The following is a 24,325-nucleotide window of genomic DNA, read 5'->3' on the forward strand; positions in this document are numbered from 1 at the left end:
ATTTGGCACACTGTGGGCTCCTCTTTTGGACACAGAAATTCTCCAGAGATGTTCTCTGGGACCATCTCAGCCCTCTCTCCCTTTGGCTCCTGCATGGTCACATGTGGAGAGAAATGAACTGAGAAAGTGGGAGGTTTTCAGTAGATTTGAAGATGAAGGAAAAGCAGTCCCTTTCCTCCTTCCTCATTAAACCCTGGGACAATTGCTTCAAGAAGAAAGGATGTGCTGCCCAATTATTCTAAGAATACACTCTTGGCACACCTGTTTTGCCTCTCAAAGCTGACTTTGATGACATTAATTTTTACCTACACGATGGTCTAAATTTTCCCTGAGATCTTCATCTCATCCTGACACCAATTAGAACATGAGTTTCGTCAGAAGAAACCACCGCAATTTAGTCCATACCTTGGAAGGAGCAGAAGCACGAAGAGAGACGGAGACGGCCCCGAACCCAATCGAACAGGTGTGCATTTCCATAATAGCTGCACAATTCAGCGAGGAAGTGGCGTTTGCTGCTCTCGCTTGCGAACAGAATTAGCAATCTTCACAGGCCCTGTCCCGGTGATTGAAATAAATTACTTTGTTAAATTGCAAAGCAGGTTGACCCATCTGTTGGCCCGTGAATGTTCAGATTCTCAGAGGGTTTATTACTCCAAATAATGTCTGCCATATGCAGCGGTAAACAGTTCCTTTAAAACCGACTGAAGGATTTGGTGCTGCTTTTGAAGGCAATTTATAAAGCGCTTCATGTTCGCCTGAAAGGACCTGCCCTTCAACTAAACTTTCAGCAAAGTCTAGTTGTCTTGATCAGTTAATCCCAGCTGAGACACCCTGCCCTCTGTGCAGAGGAAAGAAGAAGGGCTCCGGGGAGGTGGGGGGGACCTACTATGCGCTGGGCAGAAACTCACCTATTGGCACTTCCTGAGAAGTGCCAGGCTGTCCATGTGCCTGAATATTTTATCCCAGAGAATACAGGAAGCCAGCGAGGCTAAGTGGCCCATCCAAAGACAACTGCTATGCAGCCCATCTGGGTACCAGACACTGGGTTCTATGGAACACTCTGAGTCAGATGTGTGTATCCTAGGAAGTACAGTGAGGATTTTGCCCAATCACAGTTTAGACCCAAAGGCAAAGTGTTTCTGCCCTTGAGCTGTTTTTAAGTCCTCTTTCTCAAAAAAGCAGGAGTCACAGCTTCCCTGTTTGGTCACCAAGGATAGGGCCAGACTTTGACCTTCCCCTGGTAAGATCCTCATAGGAATTTTAAAGACAGAGATCTGTGGATCTTCTTGTCCTGTGTGCGTTTCCTCGCTTTAGATCACCCCCGATTTCACATCCCCAGGGAGTATGCCTGCTCTATCCACACAAGGTCCATAAACTGCTCTGACTGCGGACCAGCCATGATTTGTTCATGATGTTAGCAGGGACTCGCTGTGACTAGGATACAGATGTGAAATTGCTGATGGATGGCCCAAAGCCAGCACATGGTCAGCTCTTCTGGTATTCAGCTTCAATATTAATCATGTGTAGAAAGGCATTTTCCCCCCTCTGTGAAAAATGAAATGGCTAATATACAGTATGGAATGAGGGCTCGGGAACAATTCCTTTGCTTAACGGGAGAAGAATAAAGCTATTAAAAGAATAAACTCCTGTATGTGACATGATGACAGTGGGGTTTTTCTGACGAGCTAAATGAATAAGCCCCCTCTGCTTTGATTTATGCCGGCACAGAGTCTCTCGGAGCTTCAAAAGGCAGAGAGCACATTTGCAAGCCAATGGTCTCCACTCGGTTTGTGTAACGGGAGTGAGAGGCCAAGATGCAGCCAAAGGCAAACTTTGGACAGATTGAGAACTGAAAGGGTCAGGCCCAAGTGCTCAGGCCTTGCAGGGTCACCAGGACCTTTGGCTGAGGGTATTCACCCTTTGTTCCCACAGCTCCCCATATGCAGCTACCTCTGCAGGAGCCAAAGCCAGGCCCTGACTCTGTGCTTTGCTTTTTCCTGAAGCCAGAGAAATCAGCCCCTCTCCCTTTGCCCTCAGTGGGTATCCCAAGGAGGGGCAGAGAAATCGGGAGTGTGCTTCATCTCTCCTAGACGCCACATGCATCCTAGAACCACAGGCAAACCTCAGGAAAAAGCTTTGCCTCAGCGGGGCAGGGTAACTCCCCTGTAACTCCTGCACTCTGGAGACCGAGGCAGGAGCATCACGAGCACCAGACCTGCCTGGCTGCCCAGAGAGGCAGGAGATAAACAGTTCAAAGCCAGCCTGGGCTGTGTAATAACCTGCTCAAAACACAACAGAAAAGCTTAATATATATAAATTAATTCCTCAGAGAGTATATTGAGCATCAAAAAGATCACCCACGTGATGTCCATTGAAGGAGAAAATGGAACTGAATTTTGGGCTTGCTGATCTAAATCAAGAACAGCCTGTGTGTGTATCAAAACATCAGATTATACATGATAAACATATACAACCATTAATTACGTATAAAAACGGTATGAAGGAAAACACAAGACACCTGACAAACCCCCAATTCAGGGTGCCGGGAAAAACAAATGCAAAAGACTTTACCAGCAAGTGGCTTGCAAGGACCATGACTGGTGAAGGCAGTGAGGAGCTAGCAGAGAGCAGGAACCTCACACGATAAGGGACAGAAAGCAGATCCCGAGCCAGGATGTGTACGGTGAAGCAGTGGGAATTTGTCAGTGGTGGTTCTCTTGGATTTAGGTCCGGGGTCACATGAGACACTAACATTTGGAGGCATCTTTAGGCCATTTATGCAACTTTTCACTAAAGTCTAAAATTATTCCAGAACGATTTTGAAAAGGTACTGATGCAGAAAAACCCACAGGGAAGAGTTGCAATGTCCCCAAAGCCCTGAACCCCACTCCTTGCTCCAGAATCAGCCACACATAACCCTTCTAGCTGTTGAATTTTCCAAGAACTGTACACTTAGGACAATTATGATTAATTATGATTAAAACCTAAATACAGTACTGAAGACAGTATTTCCTAACTTCCTGCCAAGAATTCCCCTCATTTTTTACCAGCCCTCAATGTTCATCCGCGTAAAGGAGAACAGAGAAAGAAAGAAGAAAAAAGAAAAGCTTTCTATTTTGAAATCGGAAATGAGTTTAGACTCTAGAGAAAATTGTAAAGACTACAAAGTTCCCCAGTTAACTTTCACCCAGCTCTCTCTCTCTCTCATGTTTATAATCGTGGCACAGTTCTCAAAGACAAGAAATTAGCATCAGTACAATATGGCTAACCAAGCTACAGGTTTTACTGGGGTTTCTCTGACCTTTCCATTACCAGATCTCAGCCAGGGCTCTCCAACTCTCAGTAGCACTGGGGCGTCTTTTCTATTTAGTGTCTTCTAGCCTATGACATTTCCTAGTGTTCTATAACTATGACGCGTTTGGAAACTACGGGTCAAAGTCATAGAGTATCTGTCCTTCTGGGGCTGGTGACAGTAAGGCTGAGCCCTAGAAGTTCACAGCAGACAGATGCTGTGCCCTGTGTAGTGTTTCAGGAGTGTATGGTCCCTATAGTGTGATCCGCTGCAGTGAAGGGAACCTTGATCTTTCAACTAAGTTCTGTTTCTTCAAGAGAATGCTACACATTTCTTTCCTTCCTGTTTGAAGGAATCCCTAAGTCCAGCTTATTCTCCAAGAGAGATCAGTTCAACACTAACTCCTGGAGAGGGATACCAGAGGAACCTCTAGGATGTGCTACCCTGTAATGTTGGCAATAATGACCGCTGTACTTTTCTGAGACCAACTGACTGATGCTCAAAGTTTAATCAAAGCTAAGGAGATGAGAATTCTGCCCAAGATCAGACCCTTAGTGTGATAAAGCTGAGATAAGCCAGGACAACCTGATTTTGGTGCCAACAACCCAGTCACCCTACAATCCTCGTGAATAGAATGTTCTTTTCTTTTTCAAGGCTTTTGCTCCTCCTTGCTTCAATATTTGTCATGATTGGCACTTTGTCATTCAAGTATCTAGTTGGTGGCACATCTTCAAAGCCCTTCCTTGGCCACTCCCTGCCAATCATTCTCTACCTTGTGATCCTGTTACAGAACCTGTGGAACATCAATATAATATGTTCCCGCTTATGGTTTGACGGTGTAACCTTGTTCAGCAGGAACCTGAGCTCCCTGAGAGCAGGAGACCTTGTCTGTTTGGCCACTGGGACCCCAGTCTGGTGTTGAGCTGATGTGTCAAGGTACTTCCTCATTCTCTGCTGATCTCCTAAATGCCACTGCAAGCCAGATAATCTCACTCTCCAAGACCAAGTGTCAAGTGTCCCTGTTTCGAACTGCTCCACCTCAACACTTTCCACAAAGGATAAAGGCCAAAGGGGAAAAGAACTATCACCATAAACTTTCTCTGGCCTGGAGACAACACCTGATGGAGAAGTCTCACAATAGTGCTTGGCCTTGACTCACCAGTCTCTTGGTTGCCCAGAACACACATCTGGATGAGACTGATAAATGCAATGCACATATTTGTAGTGGTGTATTATCTATATTTGATAAATAAATGTTGCCTGAAAGACCAGAGCCAAAGTTAAAGCCACTAGTGGTCAGGCAATGGTGACACACACCTTTGATCCCAGGATTTGGGAGGCAGAGTCAGCTGGATCTCTGTGAGTTCAAGGCTACCCTGGGCTACACAAGATTGATGCAGAAATAAATCCAGGTGGCGGTGGCAGCTCACACCTTGATACACCCTTAATCCCGGCACTACAGGGAATATAAAACAAGAAGAGAGGCTGTGTGCTTAGTTTGCTGTCACCCAGCCCTGGTAGAGGTAAGACTTTTCTAGTGGCTTAGTTGCTTTGCTTTTCTGGTTTTCAGATTGAACCCCAATTTCTGTCTCTGGGTTTTTATTATTTGTGCTACACATATCTTGTGTGAAGCCTTTAGAAGTGAGCCTGTGGCACCCACCATCTGTGTCATGGGTCCACATAAGACCTACAAAAAAAAACCCTTAAAAGTAAAAGAGGGCTCCTAGACCCACAAAAACGGAAGCCATGCACAGCTTCTTGGTAGCCGTATTTTTTTTTTCAGATAGGCTCTGTTTGCTGCCAAAAGCAGAGACACAGCTCCTTTAAGAAGGCTTCCTGGTTTATACTGGCAGCACTAACAGCTCTGGCTCTTTCAGGTGATCCAACTATGGAACATTTAAATAGGGTTTGTGAGCAGAGTGCTACAAGTTGCTTAATGGCAATATAGACCTGCTGTGTGCCTGTGAGCATGGTTTGTAGAGATGGCAGTGGACATACCTCCACCATGTTGGACTGGGCATAGCCAACAGGCAGGGCCACAGAGTTTGCCCTAGTCATGCCCACATAGCATTTAAAAAAAGCATTCCTTGTCAGAAAATAATTACAGATATACAATAAAGACAGATTCCGTTGAAAAAGATCTCTGAATGGGTCACGGTGTTGGATAAATGTACGTAGGCTTGGGAGAGAGAAGAAAAAGAATATAGACAGTTAAAAAAGTAAAGTGAAGTCTTTAAAGAAACAGTAAAAGTAATATAAAAGAGTACAGAAAGTCATAGATTAAAGAAGTAAATAAAAATAAGCCATCTAAAGATGAAATATACACAGAGAGTCTGGATATGTACATTATTATTTTTTCTTTGAATTTTTTGACTGTGAATGAGCTAAGGACAGAGAGATATTCCATTGTATGGGCTGTAAGCTAAACTAACATGTATATTTTGAAGGTATCTTGACTTCAAAACTTGAATTGAAGGATATTCTGCTTTGGAAAAGAGTGTCTGCTTTTGTTTCCACAGGAAATAATAGTCTGTGGATTCCTTCCAGGCTAATATAGCTTTATGGATCAAGACCCTCCCCCACGAAGGGTTTCTGTAAACCCTAAGAATGCTTCACCCAGCAATCATCAGGAAGTATTCTCAAAAACTACACCTAAATTCCCCAAATGATTGTTTATAAATATTTGTTTTCATTTAAAGAGGGATATGATATAGAGGTGAATGCTTTACATCAGTATGGACTTTGGTCTATTGATACAAATTTAAGGTTGATTTATAACACTGTATATATGTATTTCTCCTCTTGTTTAAGGTATTATTTTGTGTATCTCATTTAAAAAATGTAATGTATCATTTAAAATTACAAATTGAGAGATAGTCATCTATAATATTTAAGCTTGTAGTTAAGTTAGTTCGGTTTTCTAGATGTACGAAGATATATTTCAGATGAATAGGTATTCTTTTGAATACTAACAGAATATGGTATTTAAAACATTTTAAGAACTTAGGACTTTTCATGACAATGAGACATAGCTGCTCCTGGCAGCACTAGTCTACTTCAAGAGGATGGGCATTGAAGAGGCTCCTTATGGAGTTGGTTAGCAATTTGGGCAGGAAACTGCTCTTGCCTGGACTGCTTAATGGTATGAACTGGATATGCAGGGCCCACAGTAAAATGTCTGCTGAACTTGACAAAAGAAGATGGACTGGTCCTTCAGGGTTCCTACTTCATGAAAGAGTCTGCCAGACATTCTGCAGAACCTAGAAGAAAGTGACTGACAAACTGCCAATATAGGCAGAATTATCTTTGAAATTTCCTGCTTCATGGAAAAGACTGCCAGATACTATGAGCCTGTAGACTCAAGATGGATGTTGCAGTGATACAAAAGAACTTTTTGGGGTGACTATCCAGGCAGTGAGATGTCTCTGTCAATTCTAGAGTTTTGGAAACTATTTACAATGCATTTCCTGTTTGCTTAGGTAATATTCCTTCTGGAGTCTTTGATGAAGTTGAAGAAAGGTAGTTATAATTTTAAAAGATAAATTAGATATAAAACTTTAGACTCACAAAAATAGAATAGATGATAGAGTGTTTTCCTTAATTTTCCCAATGTAAATGGACTAAATATTGTAACCATAATTCTTGTTTGATAACTGTTTTGTTGTATTAAATCTTGCTATGTTAAAGTTAAAACCTTCTTTTTATTTAGACAGAAAAGAGAAAGTGATGTAGGATATCCCTCTGTATGCTGTGTTTTGTTGCCATTAGTTAATAAAAAAGCTGCATAGGTTTATGACAGTACAGAACATAGCAAGGTGGGAATTCCAAGCAGAGACAGAGGAGAAAAGAGGGTGGAATCAGAGAGATGGCATGTAGCTTCCAAAGGAACAAGCCACCACTGCCAGAATCTTTTCAGTTAGCCATAGCCCCGTGGCCATATACAGATTAATAGAAATGAGTTAATGTAAGCTATAAGAGCTAGGTAGGAATACACCTAAGCATTGGTCAAGCAGTGTTGTAGTTAGTATAGTTTCTGCATGATTATTTGGGTCTGGGCTACCAGGAAACAGACAAGCAGTCTCCGTTTACAAACCTGATACCTAAGTAACTGTTCATACATCTCCTGCCAGACTGAGGCCACTCACCTCCCTGCCATGTTTGTCTCCTTAGAGTTTAGCAGCTCTGATGACATCACTTCCTCTTCATCTTTTCCAGCTTCCTGCTTCCTGGTCCAGTCCCTTGGGACTGCTCTGGGATTGCACACTATTTAGAATCCTTCTTCTGCCTATATTTGGTTGCACTTTTTAAATGATTATTTTAATACTTAGGTAATTTAAAAATGAAAATGCACACATTTGTGTAATACAATATGGTGTTTTAATATATGTAGCTTGACAGAATGACTAAGTCAAGTGAGCTAGTAAATCTTCATTTTTAAGGCTCGGGCTGTGTTCCCATCTCCCTGTCGGTGATAGATAGCCAGAGAGACACCTGCCCCCCCCAGTGTAGACAGTGGCTTCACAATAGCCAGTACCCTGGAAACAAACCCTGCTTCCTGAGATTCTCATAGGAAATAGTAATGTGGAGCTGAGAAGAGTCACTATCTTCCTGCTTTATGTTTTGCTGCTTAACTTAGCCAATATATTCTATTATGGTTTATCACAATCATGAGACCTCTCAGTGGGCTTCAGTTACTCCTCAAACACAAAAATTATATATATACGTATATATATGTGTGTGTGTGTGTGTGTGTGTGTGTGTGTGTATTCCAACATTGTTGGCATTGATTCCATAACCTGATTTTAAAAAGAAATATGGGCCAAGGTTTAAAGAAAAATAGAATGCCATTTCTGAAACTTAAAAAAAGAAGAAAGTCACAGTGTAACATGTCTTTTTCTGTACTGCCAACTCCCAAATAACCACACAGAGACTTCTTATTAATTATGGAAGCTTGGCCTTTGCTTAGGCTTGTCCTACTAGCTCTTATAACTTAAATCAAGCCATTACTACTAATCTACAAGTTGCTACATAGCTCGTGGCTTTTACTTCTTCTCCTGCATGCCCTGATTCCTCTCCATCTCCTCTGGTATCTCTCTCATACCTAGATTCATCTCCTTTTCCTCTCTCTCTACCTGGAATCCCTGTCTAACCTCTTCTTGCCTAGCTTTTGGCCATTCCACCCTTTATTTAAACAATCAGAAGGCACCTTGACAAAGACGCATCTTCACAGTGTACAAAAGAATTATTCCATAACATCACAGTAAGAAGCAGAATACAAAAAGCTTATGAGCAAGACTCCCACACAGAAGTGGAAGTTGAGAAGATTGCGCCTATGCGTTAGCGCCACCCAGGAGTAGGCAGTGCATGTAAGACAGACAGAAGGATGGGAAACTGGCATGATTTTTCAGTGTTTGATAATAGTTCATTCATAGTAAAGACCACTGACTGATTTTAGAAGATTCCTAATGTTCAGACTGTCAACACCTTACCAATAATAATTCAGAAATTATTCTAATGTAACAAAATAAGCCATCTACAAAGCCATAGTGTCAAGATCAATGAAGGGTAGTAGGCATCATGTGCAATAACCACTGTGCTCTGTGCTACGAAGATGCTTAGACACCTGTCAGTGACTTCATTTTTAAGGAGTAAATGAGATGAGAGAAAGGACCACTAAAGCATCGTCACATATAAAGACTTAAATGAAGAATGTGATTAGGGATGATGGTGGTGCTGATGGTTTTCATGGATTGCACACCGAGCTAACACTGCTGTCTCTCACTCTGGGATGCATCCTGCTGAAGGTGCAATGCTGAACAGGGCATGGAGGACCGTGGTTCTGGACACATAAGGGCCACGGATGAGAGAAACAAATAACTAAGAACATCGACCACATTTTGGAAAGCATGCGGGCGACAATAAAAGGTGATGCAACAGACAGAGATCAAAGAACATGTGATGGGGACACTGGGGGCTCACCGTAGATGGTCAGAGGAAGCCTCGGGAAAGAGGAGAACTTCTTTTAAAGAGCTGGGTGATGATGAGTCACAGAAAGTAGTGAGACAGAGCTTTGCAGGCAGAGAATATAGAAAGAGGAAGATAAGCCTGTGCTCCGAAAACAAAAGAAAAGCCAATCAGGTGCACTGGCCAGTCAGGTGCACTGGCCAGTCAGGTGCACTGGCCTATCAGGTGAACTGGCCAATCAGGTGCACTGGCCAGTCAGGTGCACTGGCCTATCAGGTACACTGACCTACTGTCAAACAGGGAACTGCTGAGGAAAGAAGCATGAACCATGGTGAATCATCAAAGGGTAACAAAGGTCCCCATTTTAGAATAGGGTCCACCATCTCATGGAGACAGTCACACATACAATGGCCTAGAATGGTTGACATGGCATAATGGCATAGTTAGTGTTCTCACTAAATGGCTATGGTTTTAGCAGCTTCCCAAACTACTGGTACCTGACTGTTTCATGAGTCTGTTCCTATGGTCTGCTGAGTTTTGTGCCTTCGTCTACATCCCCTTAGTGACTTTCTCTGCTGCCTACAGCCTATAGAATTCACCTCTTTTCCTTGCAACTAAGAGCTTAGACTGGGGTCTGAAGAAATGGCTCTGTGGTAAAAAGCACTGGCTGTTCTTCCAGAGGACCCAGGTTTAATTTCCTGTACCCACACGGCAGTGCACAACCATCTATAACTCCAATCCCAGGAGATCTGATGAGATCTAATGGCCTCTTCTGGCCTTGGACGACACCAGGCATGAACATAGCACACATAAGACATACTAGCAGACGAAACACTCATACACAGAAAATAGGGAAATACAATTGTTAAGAACTTAGACTGATATATGATATAGCAAGAACATTGAGTTTTTTCTGAGGACAGTAGGAACCCAACAGATGGACTGAAACAGGACCGTGCCACAGAGGAAATCAGGACCCTAGAATCCACCTCTGAGGCAGCGCAGGCATAAAACGCTTTTGCTTCACAGGAAGTTCATCAGGTGACGCGAATGTGAATCCCCTCAATGTGACGGGTGTCACTCTACCGCCTCTCGGCACTCATTAGTGGAAGATTGAACTGAGAGACCATTAGTGGCAAGAGTTATTTAAAAGGGGGGATCTGAAACTGCCCTGGGGTACACACAAAACAGTGCCTTTCCTAGAGATGAAGCAAAGCGAGAGAGAGAGAGAGAGAGAGAGAGAGAGAGAGAGAGAGAGAGAGAGAGAGAGAAAATCCCAGTGAGCGCTAACATAATCCAGAGATTACAATGCCTTTAACAGGACATCAACAATTATTTGCAGCTTGATAGCGACGTGGGATTAAAGTTGAGCTCTTCGTATCAAAACGGAGACACAAAGTTCTTTCTTTCCAATGGCTAGCAAGGCAAGTTTCCTTGATTAAGCAAAATGCACATTAAGGGGCTGTTTTCTTCATTGCTTCAAGGTCAGCAAGACCAGGGGCTGATTAGTGAGAACAGGCAGCATCGCTCAGACCCGGGAGGCTGGGCCGAGTGGGAGCAGGCCCTTCTTACAACAGCAGATTTGTTCCCACCAGCCATCTTGGGGAAGGAGGAAGGAGCTCCTGGGACAACTATCAGCACAGTAGCAGCCTGGTGTGTTTTCTTGTCCTCCCCCGGGGAGCTATTTTCTTTGCAAAACTACAGTGATTTTTAATAGGCTGCCATTTGCTCATTAAAGCCATCTGGGAATTCAGTCAGCATATGGACCACAAAATAGGACCCTGTATAATGTTTAGGAGTTTGTCGTTTAATAAAACATTTTATAAGCTCTGTGAGTACCTATTAACTAATAACTGCCCTTGCCGGGGCCCAGTGGCCCACTCTGTGGGCTCTGAAGAGCTCCCGTGCTGGAGGGGAGTTTTAGGGAGCTCTTTCTCCAGTTCCCATTTGTCTTTATTATGACACTCAACCGGCACATGATGAACAATCAGTCACTGTTAAATTACATCCCTGGGAATTGTACCAGGCTTGACTTCTTATCCTTCAATGTCTTCTCGGATGCTTCCTCCTTCAGAAAAGGGAGGCCCTGGGTTCTGGGCCCTGGGGAATTTATTATCTTCCGTAAGGGAGGAAAGATGATGTGTAAGGGGCAGTTATTGCTGAAGAAGAGCTTTATCCCCCTGCTTCAGGACCTGGCTCTATCAGGGTCTCTTGTGATGAATAACTGAAAAGAAAATGGTGGGGGAGGGAAGAAAAGAAAAATGGATGGACCCCCCCAAGCCATTGCCAAGCTCACCCAATTATCCTCAAAGCCAAGGCCTCGGATAACCTGATGACCACAGGCTCCGATATTCTCTGGTGCAACAGTTATGGAAGGGAATCCCTTGGAAGATTTAATGGGCACCAAACTTAAAGTCACAGGGAAATTAAGAAGACAATTCAAACAGGAAAATGCCTACAAGCCAAGCGCGAGGGTGGGAGTTTGCATCCTCTGCAACCACACAAAAGCCAGGTACTGTAGTTCTAGCCCTGAGGAGAGTCAGACCCTGGAGCTCTGCGACTAATCAGTCTAGCAGAATCAGTAAGCTCCAGGGTTGAGCGGGAGCCCCTATCCCAAAAGCAAGAGAGAGAGCAGTGCAGGAAGCCAATCAATGTCAGACTCTGATCTGTATACATATGAGCACCTGCACACATACACACAAATACACCACACACACATACACACAAATATACCATACACACATATACACAAATACACCACACACACATACACACACAAATATACCACACACATACACACATACATACACACACATACACACACAAATATACCACACACTCATACATATATATATATACACACATACACACAAATACACCACACACACATACACACAAATATACCACACACACATACATATACACACACAAATATACCACACACATACACACAAATATACCACACACACATATACACACACAAATATACCACACACATACACACAAATATACCACACACACATACATACACACACAAATACACCACACACTCATACATATATATACACACATACATACAAATATACCGCACACATACATACACACACATACACACAAATACATCTCACATACACACAAAAACTACTTTTTTAAAAAAAGAAGTTTCCTACTGCATCCTTACAGTGTACTCATTTTTAACAAGAAAAATGAAAATGAAACAGATTTGTGGGCTTGAGTGCAGATCAGTGGATAAAGTGTTTACTGTCCAAGTTCAAAGCATCACATTTGGATCCTCAGTGACCACATTTAAAAAAAAAAAAAAGCACACCTAGGTGGGCACGGCAAAATCGGATAATCAGCACAACCTCAATGCTCTACCAGGGGAGACAGAGCATCCTCAGGGCAAGCTGGCTACCTAGACTAGACAATTGGCCAGCACTAGGTTTAGTGAGAGACCCTGAGTCAGTAGATAAAGTGGAGCACAGTCCAAGAAAACATCAACATTGACTTCTGGCCTCCACATGCAATTGCACATGGACTTGTATTATATACACTATGTACAGAAACACACACACACACACAAACATAGACTCTGGTAGACAACTATGGAAATCTAATGGCAATCCTATAAATATTGATTACCACAATGGTTTGAATGAAAATGGCCCCTACAGGCTCATATACTGGGTATTGTTTAGGAAGGATTATGAGATGGGGCCTTCCTGCAGCAGGTGTGTCTTTGGGGTGGGCTTGAGGTTTCAAGCATGCTGCCATCCCGTGTCTCTTTTTGCCCTGTGTGGTGAGTCAGCTGACACTCTCAACCGCTGCTCCGCATCATGGCTGCCTGTCTGCTGCCATGCTCCCTACCATGATGGCCAAAATGGCCAGGGACTCACTCTCTGAAACTGTAAGCCCCCGGTTAAGTCTTCTATTAGCTGCCTTGGTCATGGTGTCTTATCACAGCAATAGAAAAATAAGTAAGACAATCACAGACTTCGAACTGTGGGAGACACGATCATGTTACCATCTTAGAAAACTCAAAGGACACTGGCTACTGACGGACAAGCTTTGGGTTCTTGACTCTGTTGCTAATTTTAAGCATTTCTTTGCCTTTTCTTTTTTTTTCTTTTTTCCTTTTTTTTGTTTTTTGTTTTTTGTTTGCCTCTTCTTACCTCAGTTCACAAACAAGAGGGCAAGCTAGGGTTTACAGGGCACCATCAACACCCAAATGAGCCATGACTTTGCCCTAAAAAGAACATAGGCTAGATGTGAGGAGGTTGAAGGAAAACGTGTTTGATTGGAGTGGGCACAGAGTGGGTATGTTCGGGGTGGGAGGCCAGCATCCAGCAAGACCTACCTCTGTATGGTGAGTGAGAAGTTCCTTTTGACTTTCTCAAAGGCCTCGCTAACACCTATCTTTTTCTGATACTCTTTACCGCAAATAGCCAAATCTCAGGTCAATACACTATCTTCACTTGAAAGAAGGCCCCACTCTTTGAAGTTATGCTTCGGGGAGGGGGAGGTTGTTCATTTGGTCACTGACCGGAAGGTGGGCATCGAGAGGGCCACAGTGCCTCACGAGAATCACAGGGAGGAAGGGGGGTCTGGAGAGAATGCCCAGAAATTGTTGAGATAAACTATGAAATGCTCAGCCTTGGCCACTCCACAATCAGCACGCGTTGGTCCATGGCAACTCTGATGGGCATTGTGCTTCATACTTTGTAAACACTGCTGCCCTTGTCCCCCCCAAGCTAGGTATCACGTCAGCTTCCTTTTTTAAAGGTAGAAAAACTGAAGTGAGGAGAGGGTTTGTCAAAGTTATAGCCCAAATATTTAATCAGCCTGGGCATCTAGAGTCCAAGCCCACCATCTAGGGCTCTGTAGGCTGCCGGCAGTTCTTTGCTGAGGGTGACAAAAGCCAAGAAAACACAAGAGATTGTCATTGTTGTCACTGGTGGTGAAAGTGGTCTGCTTCCATTAACCAAACCCCCTCCCTAGCAGAAACCACACCAGTGGTGATAGGCAAAGCCAGAAAGGAGAATATTTTTGTTGATCAGAAGGCATGAGGGTAAACAGAGCAGAGGGTTTGTGCGCCTGCAGAATTTCCTCAAATTACCCCAGCTCTGCTGCCTCCTTCCCTTCTCCCTTCAGCAAAGCCAAATCAGGATAAAAAACAAAGCAATTAAAATATCTCTAATTTCCCCCCAATGACAGCAAAATCTTTTCCTAGAACATGTTCTCTCTGAAAACTCCATCCACACCACTCTCAGAGAACATCTCAAATCTGGGGACCCTTCACACTGGGAGATTGATGAGTGCCGAGCTGGCTCCCCAGGAGTCCCACCCACACTGAAGCCTTTCAGCGCCTTCCTCTTGGATGCTCTACCTCAGATGGCGTTCAGTGGGAGGCGACGCTGAGTACTGAAGAGATTCTCAGAAGCTGAATCTGACCCAGCAGCACATCAAAGCACCTGACATTTGCCCCGAGAAGACCCCGTGTCCCATTCCCAAAGAGAGTCTACCCACTATCTGTGACGGCCAGAACGGAGACTTAGTAAGTGGTGACAATGTGCCCCATACAAAGAGAACACAAAGGCCCTTTGCCCTCCACCCGGTTTCCAGTGTCTGCAAATAGAAGCTGCAACAGCTGCCACTCATTGTACCCTTACCGCGGTCCAGCTCCAGCCCCAACCAGCGGCCAGTTTATCTTCAGATGAGCGGTAACAAGCGGGAAGGTGTTGGGGCTTCCATTTTACAGATGGTAAAACTGCCACTCAGAATCCTTCAGCGTTAAATCCTAAGAGCAAGTTAATATCTAGTTCCAATGTAAGCACTCTGATCCAGTAGCCTACAATGTGTCCTGCTGCTCGGTCGTGCTTCAAGGGGGGGGGGGGGCAGAGAAAGTAGCAGTCTTAAAGGAGTGACATTTCAGGTCATCTCTCATCTTATTTGCTTGTACTAAGCAGTCATTTTTTTTTCAGAGCTATCAAGGTAACAGGCAAAGCGTTACCATATCACTTGCAATTGTTTTTGCTTTTAGGAAAGTTTCACAAACACTCTGCAGAGGGGGGAGCAGCGGGGAGCCTGCGCAAAGGTGGATTTCCTCTTCTGAGACAGCTGAGGTTACTCCAGTGAAGTACAGCCCAAGGAGAGCCCAGGCAGACAAAGTGCAGTGCAGGGTGGGGGTTCTTTCTGTTTGTGGTGTCTGCTTTCCATAGATGAAGTCCATTATGATCTTCCCAGATTTGAGTCAAAAGTGAGGAGAAGCAGGACATGAGGGAGATGCTGCTTCCCTAAAGCTGTATCTGTCTATTTCATGTACTTGTTGTGAGAGTCTTGCCTTCTCTTGTTGGTAGTATGGTAGCCGGTAGCCTTCGTGCTTAGAAAATGACGATAGAAATCTATCATCCATCTATCTATCTATCTATCTATCTATCTATCATTGTTTTCAATGTCCTTAAGCTAAGAGTTAACCATCTTTGATTACTTTTTCAAAGTCATATTTTTAAACTTTTATTCATCAAAGAGGTTTTAGGATAACTCTCTTAAAGAATTTAATTAACATTTATTATTTCTTTAAAACTGATAGAGTAATTCTAAGAGAAAGAAAACATAACCTTTTGGAGGTACAGCACATGCATGCCTACCTTCTTTGTTAAAACCTGGCTTCTGAATTTTTAAGAACCTAATGGCTTCTGGTTCTTTGTGTTGGCTGTCACTCCTAGCAGAAGTTTGCAAAGGCACATTAAGAAGGCTTAGGGTAATCCTGAAAGGTTTTAGTATTGAAAAGCCCATGAGATATGTGTCAGGGAGTCAGGTGAAACCTCACAGAAGAGTGTAAGTCAGTCTTTATTGAGCAAAATGATGTAATAAGAAATTATCTGTGGGAACAGGCAAAGATATCGTTCTCTATTACAGACACAAAACAAACAGAAAGCCAGAATAGCTCTACCAGAATTTAGATCACAGCAAGTAAACACCAAGTATCTGATTTATAAAAGAAGAAGAAGAAAGAAAAAGGCTAATTGACCTTCTGGGCATAGCCTGACAGTCAAGCAACAAAACCTCAATTGTGAGCAGACTCTATCTCAAGAGCAGCCTGAGGGAGGATTTGGCAAAATGAAGTTTGGGCTTGGACTAATTTCACATGCTAATGAGAATCTCCAGATAAAAGCCGCTTTATAATGGGCGCTAACCAGTTGGCAGATGAACACAATTCAGAACAAACTGAGCAGGAATTAGCCATGTTTGTCATGATACCATATGGCTTAGGAAGGAACTGCCAGGGTCTGGTTTAACCTATCAGAGGGATTGTTTAGGGGAACAATGTAGTTTGGCATTTCTGGGAAATCAGTGCAGAATCTAACTGCCTTCTCACAAGGAGACTGAAAGCTTTAGATGCAATCCTCTGTCATCCCCTGGAAGAAACTAGGATCCATCAAAAATCAGGTGGCAGAGATGTGGTCATTCTCTTCAGTCTCCAAAATTCCTGCATCAAGCCAAAAAAAAAAAGGAAAAAAAAAGTGACAGAAAACACATAAGTTCAAGAGCCAGATTCTCCACTACTGCACCCCTAACCTTGTGTGACTGTTTTGACTTAAATCGCAATGACATCTCATCTTCACAGATCTAGAAATATTAGCACATTTTCTGTGTCCAGCATCCACATGTGGACAAAGGCTCTCATATTGAAGAGGACAGGCAGAGGATATGTCAACCATAGCAGAAGGTTCTATCAGCCAGCGCTACTCAAGAGTCAAAGATCTCCCTACATGAAATTAAGCCTTCACTCGGTTTCTCCACTTTTAAAAATAAGAAACTAATAACGCATGCTCCCAGGGAGTGAGGTGAATCCACTATGTGCAGATGTTCTGTAAGCTTTGAGACGTGTTAGTCATTTTGGTGAGGACGGCGACAGCAATGACCCCCATATGAGAAGCCTTCATCTCACCAGAAATGATTGACAGTCTTGGTCTTTGCTCAGAGAGCACACATACCATGCTGGAGAGTTTTCTCCCAGCTGTACGCTCTCTCCTTCTCGAAAACTTCCCTTGTAGTTAGTCTTTGGGGACAAAGATCTAGACGATGTAAAAAGAAAGGACTCCATAATCCTGTTTAGAACATATGCTGAGCTTGAAAAGAATTATATCAAACAGAATTCGTCACTCAATCTAGTGTTTCTTCAGTGAATTCCCCCAATTCAGCGTACCTAGATCATACTGGCTAATAACGGGAACCTCGATTCTTGCAGATGTCTTCCAGAAGGTGGATGCTTCCCAGGGCAGAGCCAGCTGTGTCCGCCCGCATACAAAGCATCAGTTCTGTCTTCCTTTATGCTGTCAAGCTAAGAGACACTGTTTTATTACGTTATTTGATGGAGTCATACACAATTTCAATTTCTGAAAGTCAAAAATGGTCAGAATCATGAGTGCAGGGGGTACTTGTCTATACGCTCAGCACTCAAGAAGCTGGGGCAGGAGATGTTTAAGGCTAGCCTGCACTACATAATAGGACCTTGTTTAAAACAAAACAAAGAAGTCAGACACTGGCATCTTAATATGGTGCAGACCAATACTTAGGCCAGTTTAGCCTCAACGTAGAGTTCAGAGTTTAAGTATCAGCTGAGAAAAGCCTGACTCCAAACCTCACCTTGTCACTTAACAACTATATGTCTTTGAGAAATTAGTAGATGATTTAGAAAAATAAATGCCATTTGCAGACCAAAAGAAAATGAGGTTTTGTGTGGAAAATGCCATTTTGTATGGCAAAAACATTATTGAAAACTACTCATGGATCCTCATAATAAGGCTTTTAGTTGTTGATACACCACCTTTGCAAAGGAACATTCATCTTAGGGAAGATGGCCTCCCAAATAACAAAGTCTTTAAGAAGACCCTGGAAGCCCGTTTCTCACCTCCTGGCCTGATGAAGGCACTTCCGGCTTACCTAGAACTGTGCACTTCCGGCTTACCTAGAACTGTGCACTTCTGGCTTACCAAGAACTGTGCACAGGAAGCGCTTTGGATGGCAGAAAGAAGCAGCATCGCACACCTCCAAACACAGAGGCTAAAAATATAGTCACTTGGTCTTGACTTCACTAGCTCAAGACATAGCCATATCACAGTGATGTTCAACATCCCTTCTCGAGGCAGCAGAAACACCCCCTCCAAAACCAGGCTATTCTAATTCATAAAAGCAACCATAGAACTAAAGCTGTGGGGCAGAGCAAGGGCAGTGAGTGCCCAGCACTGAAAGGAGGCCAGGGAAAGAGGTAGCCATCATGCCCTGGAAACAGACACCAGAAACTGTGACCTTGAGGACAGCCAGGCAGGTGGCACAAGAGGAAAAGCACACCAGGTTGGGAGCAAGAGAAAGATGAACAATGACTCAGACACAGAATCCAAGCAGTGACCGAAGTCGGAGAATCATAAACAGACAATCTGTGAGCCAGGCAGATCCCCCCCCCCCGGGGGGGGGTTTACAGCGTGTGAGCGTCGTGTGGAGAGAAGGGTGGATAAGCAAACTTTCCTTCTAAAGGGATCAGAAAGAGTTGTATTTCTTTGTGCTAAAGACTCATCCATGTAAGATGTTTTTGCTTCCAATCAGTAAGTTCCAGCTTGTTACTGGAAGTGAAGATGGGGTGGCCTTAATTTTCAACAACAGCCAATAGTCATTCATTTGCCCCAGGTTTTTTTAAATTACATTTGTGTGTGTGTGTGTGTGTGTGTGTGTGTGTGTGTGTGTGTGTGTGTGTGTACAGCAAGCACATGTCGATGTCAAAGGACAGCTTGCAGGAGTCAGATGCTGGGGACCAAACTCGGGTTGTCAGGCTAAGCAGCGAGCTCTCCTGCTCTGAGCCCCACAATAACTCTTACTGTAGCAACCTGAGCAAAAGCACAGACTTCAGATTCAGAGAGCTGAGCCACATGGTTCTGTCACTTATTAACGTCACGCTGGAGAGCAATGCCTATGCCTATACCTTCAGCGGCTTCATTTTAAAACAGAAGCCCTAACACGCCTTCACTGACCCTGTGGTTAATCCGGAGGAGCCACACCTGGCAAACGCCTGGACCTGGGCAAGCACTCAACAAGGAAGGTCTCCTCCCTGTCTGGATGACTCCTCTCTTAGCATCTCTTAGCTGAAACCGTTGCTAGTCTTACTTTCCTGGTTGTCTTTCGGGTCCATCTATCAGGACCTGAATGTCCTTGTTGGACGTATGCCCTCTCCTAAGAGTAAACGGGCTGCCTTGTTTATTCTTCCAAAGCGACGGTGGATTTCAAACCTCACTCTTGTGTTTCCTTAAGATTTGGATCTAGTCCTTATTTTTGTTTTGAGTGTAGGTACCATCTTAGGCCACACGTCAACACTAGAAAGAGTTCATTGTCAACCGATGACAACAGGGTGGAAAAACAGTCCTCCAAAGCAAGCATATCCCGGACACCTGCCAATAAACAAGCCAACTGCCCGCCATCTCCCACCGTGAGCAGCTGCTCCTGGCTGGGGCGCTAGCCCTCAAGGTGCACCTCGCTTCACGCTTCACCGTCAAAGACGGTCTAGGTTCCTGGACTTCTGGATTATCAGGTTCAGACATCAGTGCCCCTGACTGAGGAGACCACCCAGAGGGCAGCTGGAGAGCCCTCAGGCTCCCCAAAGAATGTGCAGGAGAGTCAAGGGTCACATGCTCCAACCGGCTTGCTAAAAGTGTCCCAGGCAGACCCTGTTGAAAGGTCACCGAGGACAGTGACAGGGAACAGCTTGAGGGAGCAGAAGGGAGGGCGCTGAAGAATTTCTTTTTTAAGTAACAAAAATTACATCTGTTTCTGGCTCAGTTTGGACTTTCAAGTCGGAGTTTTTTCTTTCGAGGGCATTTCTGTGGCATTTGTAGCTCATGTCTAAATCACAAAATACATCCATTGTGCACTTCTGGGCTTGCGGACATGTGCCACGGAGCCCAGCACTGCGAATGCATTTTCTCACTTCATTAAACATTGCTCTGAAATGGCGTCCAAACGTCCGCTCTCCCTGCCCCATCTGGGGGGAAGGATTGTGTTACTTTCCCCCTGTGGGAACAGAAGGAATGGAGAAGTCACAAGCTGTGAGGGTTGATATTTTTCAATTTCACATGTCCGACGTTGGGAGCTGATTGCAGGGACAGCCTGGTCAGCCATGCCATAGCCAGGAAGGGCTCAGTTGTCTTGGGGAAGGTCCCATGTTGCCCTGCAAATCTCTGATGTCTATAGCAGCGGCAAAACTGGCCAAACCCCAGGGAGCCTTCTCACTTCAATGGGTGAGGTGCTGACTCCACCTCCCACAGGCAGGCCAGGACGAGTTCTGCTGACTTAAGACGATGCCACGTAAATTAGAACTCATGTAACCATATGGTCCAAACCTGCGGCTCGTATTTTATACACAAATGACTATGACAGGCGGTATTTTTGTGCTGACAAGTTGTATTTCACCCATGTTTACTTAGAATTCCATGCTAAAAAGCCAAGCAGTCAAACTTTATGCTATTTTCATGCAGAAAAATTCATTGAGTTTGCTTCTTATTAGAAGATGAAGAGAAGCCCACCAACCAATGCAACTTCAGCTTCACCCTTCACTCTCATCAAAGCGTTAGGCCCTGGGTGCTTTAGTTTTCTGATGCCTAGCATTTGAAAGCAGACCTTGAGTCCTGACTTTCAGACAGGCCTCTGACTGAGTGAGCTAAACAGCCATTCTACCTGATTCAAAAGCAGGAACTACTAGGATTACCAACTACCCCACATTCTGTGACCTCTGGGTATTGGCAAACAAAGCCAGCCCACTCAACCTTCTGTGACTTTGCCCCCTGCACACAGTGACCTATCACTTCTAAGATCTCTGGGTAGTAAAGAAAATAGCCAACCAGGTGCTGGCTGGCTCAAGCCACAGACAAAGGCAGAACAATGCCTCCCATGTGTGCTAAGATTTGGTCAAACTCAAAGTCAAGTGAGACCTAGAGACTTCAGGACTAAATTAAACTTGCAAGAAGTAGGAGACTTCGGAGCAAATCTTAAACTCGCCCTGGAAAAGTTCTGCAAGTGTGCAAGGGTGTATGTGTTTGTACACATCTACAAACAATGCCTTGTGCTTTGAGCCAAGTGTTCTTACTGTGCAAGGGTGTATGTGTTTACACACACCCACTAACAATGTCTTGTGCTTTGAGGAAAGTGTAAATGGTGTGTGTACAAACACACACACACACACACACAATGCCGTGTGCTTTGAGCAAAGTGCATTTAGTGTGCATGTGTGTATGTGTTTATACACACCCACAAACAATGCCTTGTGCTTTGAGCAAAGTGTAAATGGTGTGCGTGGCACACACACGCACAAACAATGCCTTGGGCTTTGAGGAAAGTGCATTTGACTGGAATATTCTTCACTCTGCCATCCAAAGTAGCATATTTGTGAAACTGAAGCCATGCGTGTAGCTTGAAGAAGATACTTGTTCTAATTTCTAAACGCAATAAAGAGCATGCTAACAAATTCACCAAAACTACAGTAGCATTTAGTGACCCAGAGTCATTTCTTATAAATCAGTTCTAACTCAGGCACTCAAAGCACATGGCTGCCAGCCCCCAGCCCTCCCTAGAACTGTTGGAGAGTCCATGTGCAGGCCCTGAGGGCTTCTGTGAAAGCTCAGCAGAGTTCTCCAGGCAGCTGACCTGGGTTTGAATCCTACCTGCTCTGTTCCCTCTGAAAGCAACTCTCTAATGTGGCCAAGCTCAGTCTCTGACTGGTAAATTGGGTGCAATGGACAAAGTCCAAAGTGTTCTGCTCTGATCCCAGCCGAGGTGGAGCTGCTGAAGGGTGGTGATGGAGGAGGTGGGGGAAAGTGCTCTGGGCTGACATCTGATTTGTCTCCCTCCCTCTGCTTCCCCTCCGGGCACCATCTTGGCTCTCCTCCCCAGGTGTTTATCTTTCAAGTCTTCACTGATAATGGCTTAAGGCCTGATTCATCCCAGGTGTATTTTAATGAGAGACTCCACAAAAGCTTCAAGACTATAAAGATGGAAGGGAATAATTTTCTTTTAATGAATATGTGCCATTCCATTATAAAAGTCGTGCATGACTGGCCACAAAAAGTGAGAAAACGCAGAAAAGTAAAACACGAAAGAATTTCCCATCATCCCATTTCCCAAATACCATATGTTTTCACAAACTCCATGAGAGGAGGGGCTTCACTGGCTTCAGACAAAATACATAAACAACTCTAGATGCTTCTTATCACTGAACATTAGAAGCCGGGAAGCATTTTCCCCATAGTCATATACTCCTCGTGAAGAACTGGTTTTAGTGGCAGCAAAAGCAGGGACATTTTCAAAGGCAAAACTTACCAATCATCTTCTTTAATCCTTGTTTTGAAGGAAATTTTCCTAATCCTGATAAGTGCTGGAGACAATGAACGAATGAGCCGAAACTAAGCATAGCTTGTCTGGGAGCAGGGGTTTTGACTGTATTCTTTGGCGTTACCCCGATATTATACTACCTCCCAGCCCACGGCAGGTGGTCTTTCCTGAAGAAGAATAAAGGTGGGTGTTTTGTGGCGACTCTGACCGCCACTCCTAACATACCCCTCACTGTCCCTGGTTTGCTGTCTTGTTCTGCGGAAGGTTGACAAGTGGCTTGTTTTCTCTGTGCTTCTGTCTCTTAGGTCCTGTTGCTAAGACAAAAGCGTGGGCTAAGACGATACATGCCGCACGCGCATCGGCTCTTCCCACTCATGACCTTCACAGGCATGTCTGAAAAACTGCTAGGAAAGTTGAGATGTATTAAAATCATTTTTATACTCCTTTCTGCAACTTATAAGCCATGCCTCTGAGTCTCCGGCTTCCAAGTATCTGAAACTTTTGGAAACTCCTCAAATGGATAAAGATTTTATTTGATGCAAAATTAAAGAACAACAACAATAACAAAAAAAAGATGCATTACTTCTTTTCAGTCAAGAGCTTTGATTCTCACAAAAGTGCACCGAGGCTTTTTATCCCGCCCTAGAAGCATGTGCAGACACCTGACATCAATTTAGGATCCAGAATCTCATCACCTCGAACTACAGCATCAGTGGTTCGAGCCAAGGACTAGAAATGAGTTTATGGAAAGCTACAAGTTACACCCAAGTATAACTACGAGAAGATTCTCAGAAACGATCATAGGTGGAAAGGCAGAATTTAATCTAACAGGGGAAAGAGGCATTTACCTGGCACTCAGCTGAATGCCTCACCCTCCGTGTGTTCTTATACAGATTCAACCAACCTCAAATCCCAGAGTCTTCTAAATTTTATCAATGCTAACGACATGCGGGATTTTAAATGTTTTAATTAGATTTATTTTTAAGGATTTTATTTTCTTATTATTAGCATGTTAATTGACATTTCCATACACGCATATAATATACTCTGATTAAACTCGCCCCCAACCTCTCCCACCCCCTCCCATCCTTATTGACCTCTTTTCTTTACTGCCATTCACGTTCCCAGAGTCAGGATTTTGGATTTTAATTTGTGACACATTTAAGGCCATCTAGAAACGCATGCATGTGACTAAGCAAGAGAGTCTAGCAATTCATGTGGTGTTAGGTCTAATAAGGAATCTAGAGATGAATTAAAGTATATGAAGGAAGTGTATAATTTACAAAGAACCTGCATCATTTCTATAAAGAACTTGAATATCTGCAGATTTGGGTAACTAAGAGCATGCAAGGGGCCTACTAACCAATCCCCAATGGATACCAAGCGACAGCTGTGATGCTTAGCATATTGTGCTAAAATACTATTATATGTTTTACTCCTTTAAAATCTAAAGAGTTCATGCATATACCACCGAAAATGCTTATGAACACAGGATTAATAGACCTGACTTTGAAAATCATTATGATATGAATATGTTAAAATTGAAAAGTACATATTATCAATACCACTCAGCCTCTTACATGAACTCGGACAGTGCCTGGGGAAACGGTGGAAATGCCTTTGTCAGTTCTGTCTCCTTTCCCAACACAGCAGACCTTGTGACGCAGAGGTGACTGAGGCGACCACAAAGGTGAC

The 24,325-nt window shown here is 43.8% G+C and overlaps 1 long non-coding RNA gene across 2 annotated transcripts; it reads right to left on the reverse strand.

Moving 5' to 3' along the window:
- Positions 1–424: 424 nt before the first annotated feature.
- On the reverse strand, positions 425–22,871 carry LOC126509546 (uncharacterized). 2 transcript variants are annotated; one of them, XR_007594186.1, is made up of 3 exons: positions 22,619–22,871; positions 17,466–17,600; positions 425–553 (listed from the first exon to the last, which is right to left on the reverse strand). It is a non-coding gene; the product is annotated as an uncharacterized lncRNA (long non-coding RNA). The 2 variants fall into 2 exon arrangements; XR_007594185.1 differs by lacking the exon at positions 425–553 and adding an exon at positions 16,102–16,745.
- Between the last annotated feature and the right edge of the window lie 1,454 nt (positions 22,872–24,325).

Source organism: Alexandromys fortis, unplaced genomic scaffold (genome assembly GCF_014885135.2).
Source record: "Alexandromys fortis isolate MF-2015 unplaced genomic scaffold, M_Fortis_MF-2015_v1.1 scaffold_93, whole genome shotgun sequence".
Taxonomy (NCBI): domain Eukaryota; kingdom Metazoa; phylum Chordata; class Mammalia; order Rodentia; family Cricetidae; genus Alexandromys; species Alexandromys fortis.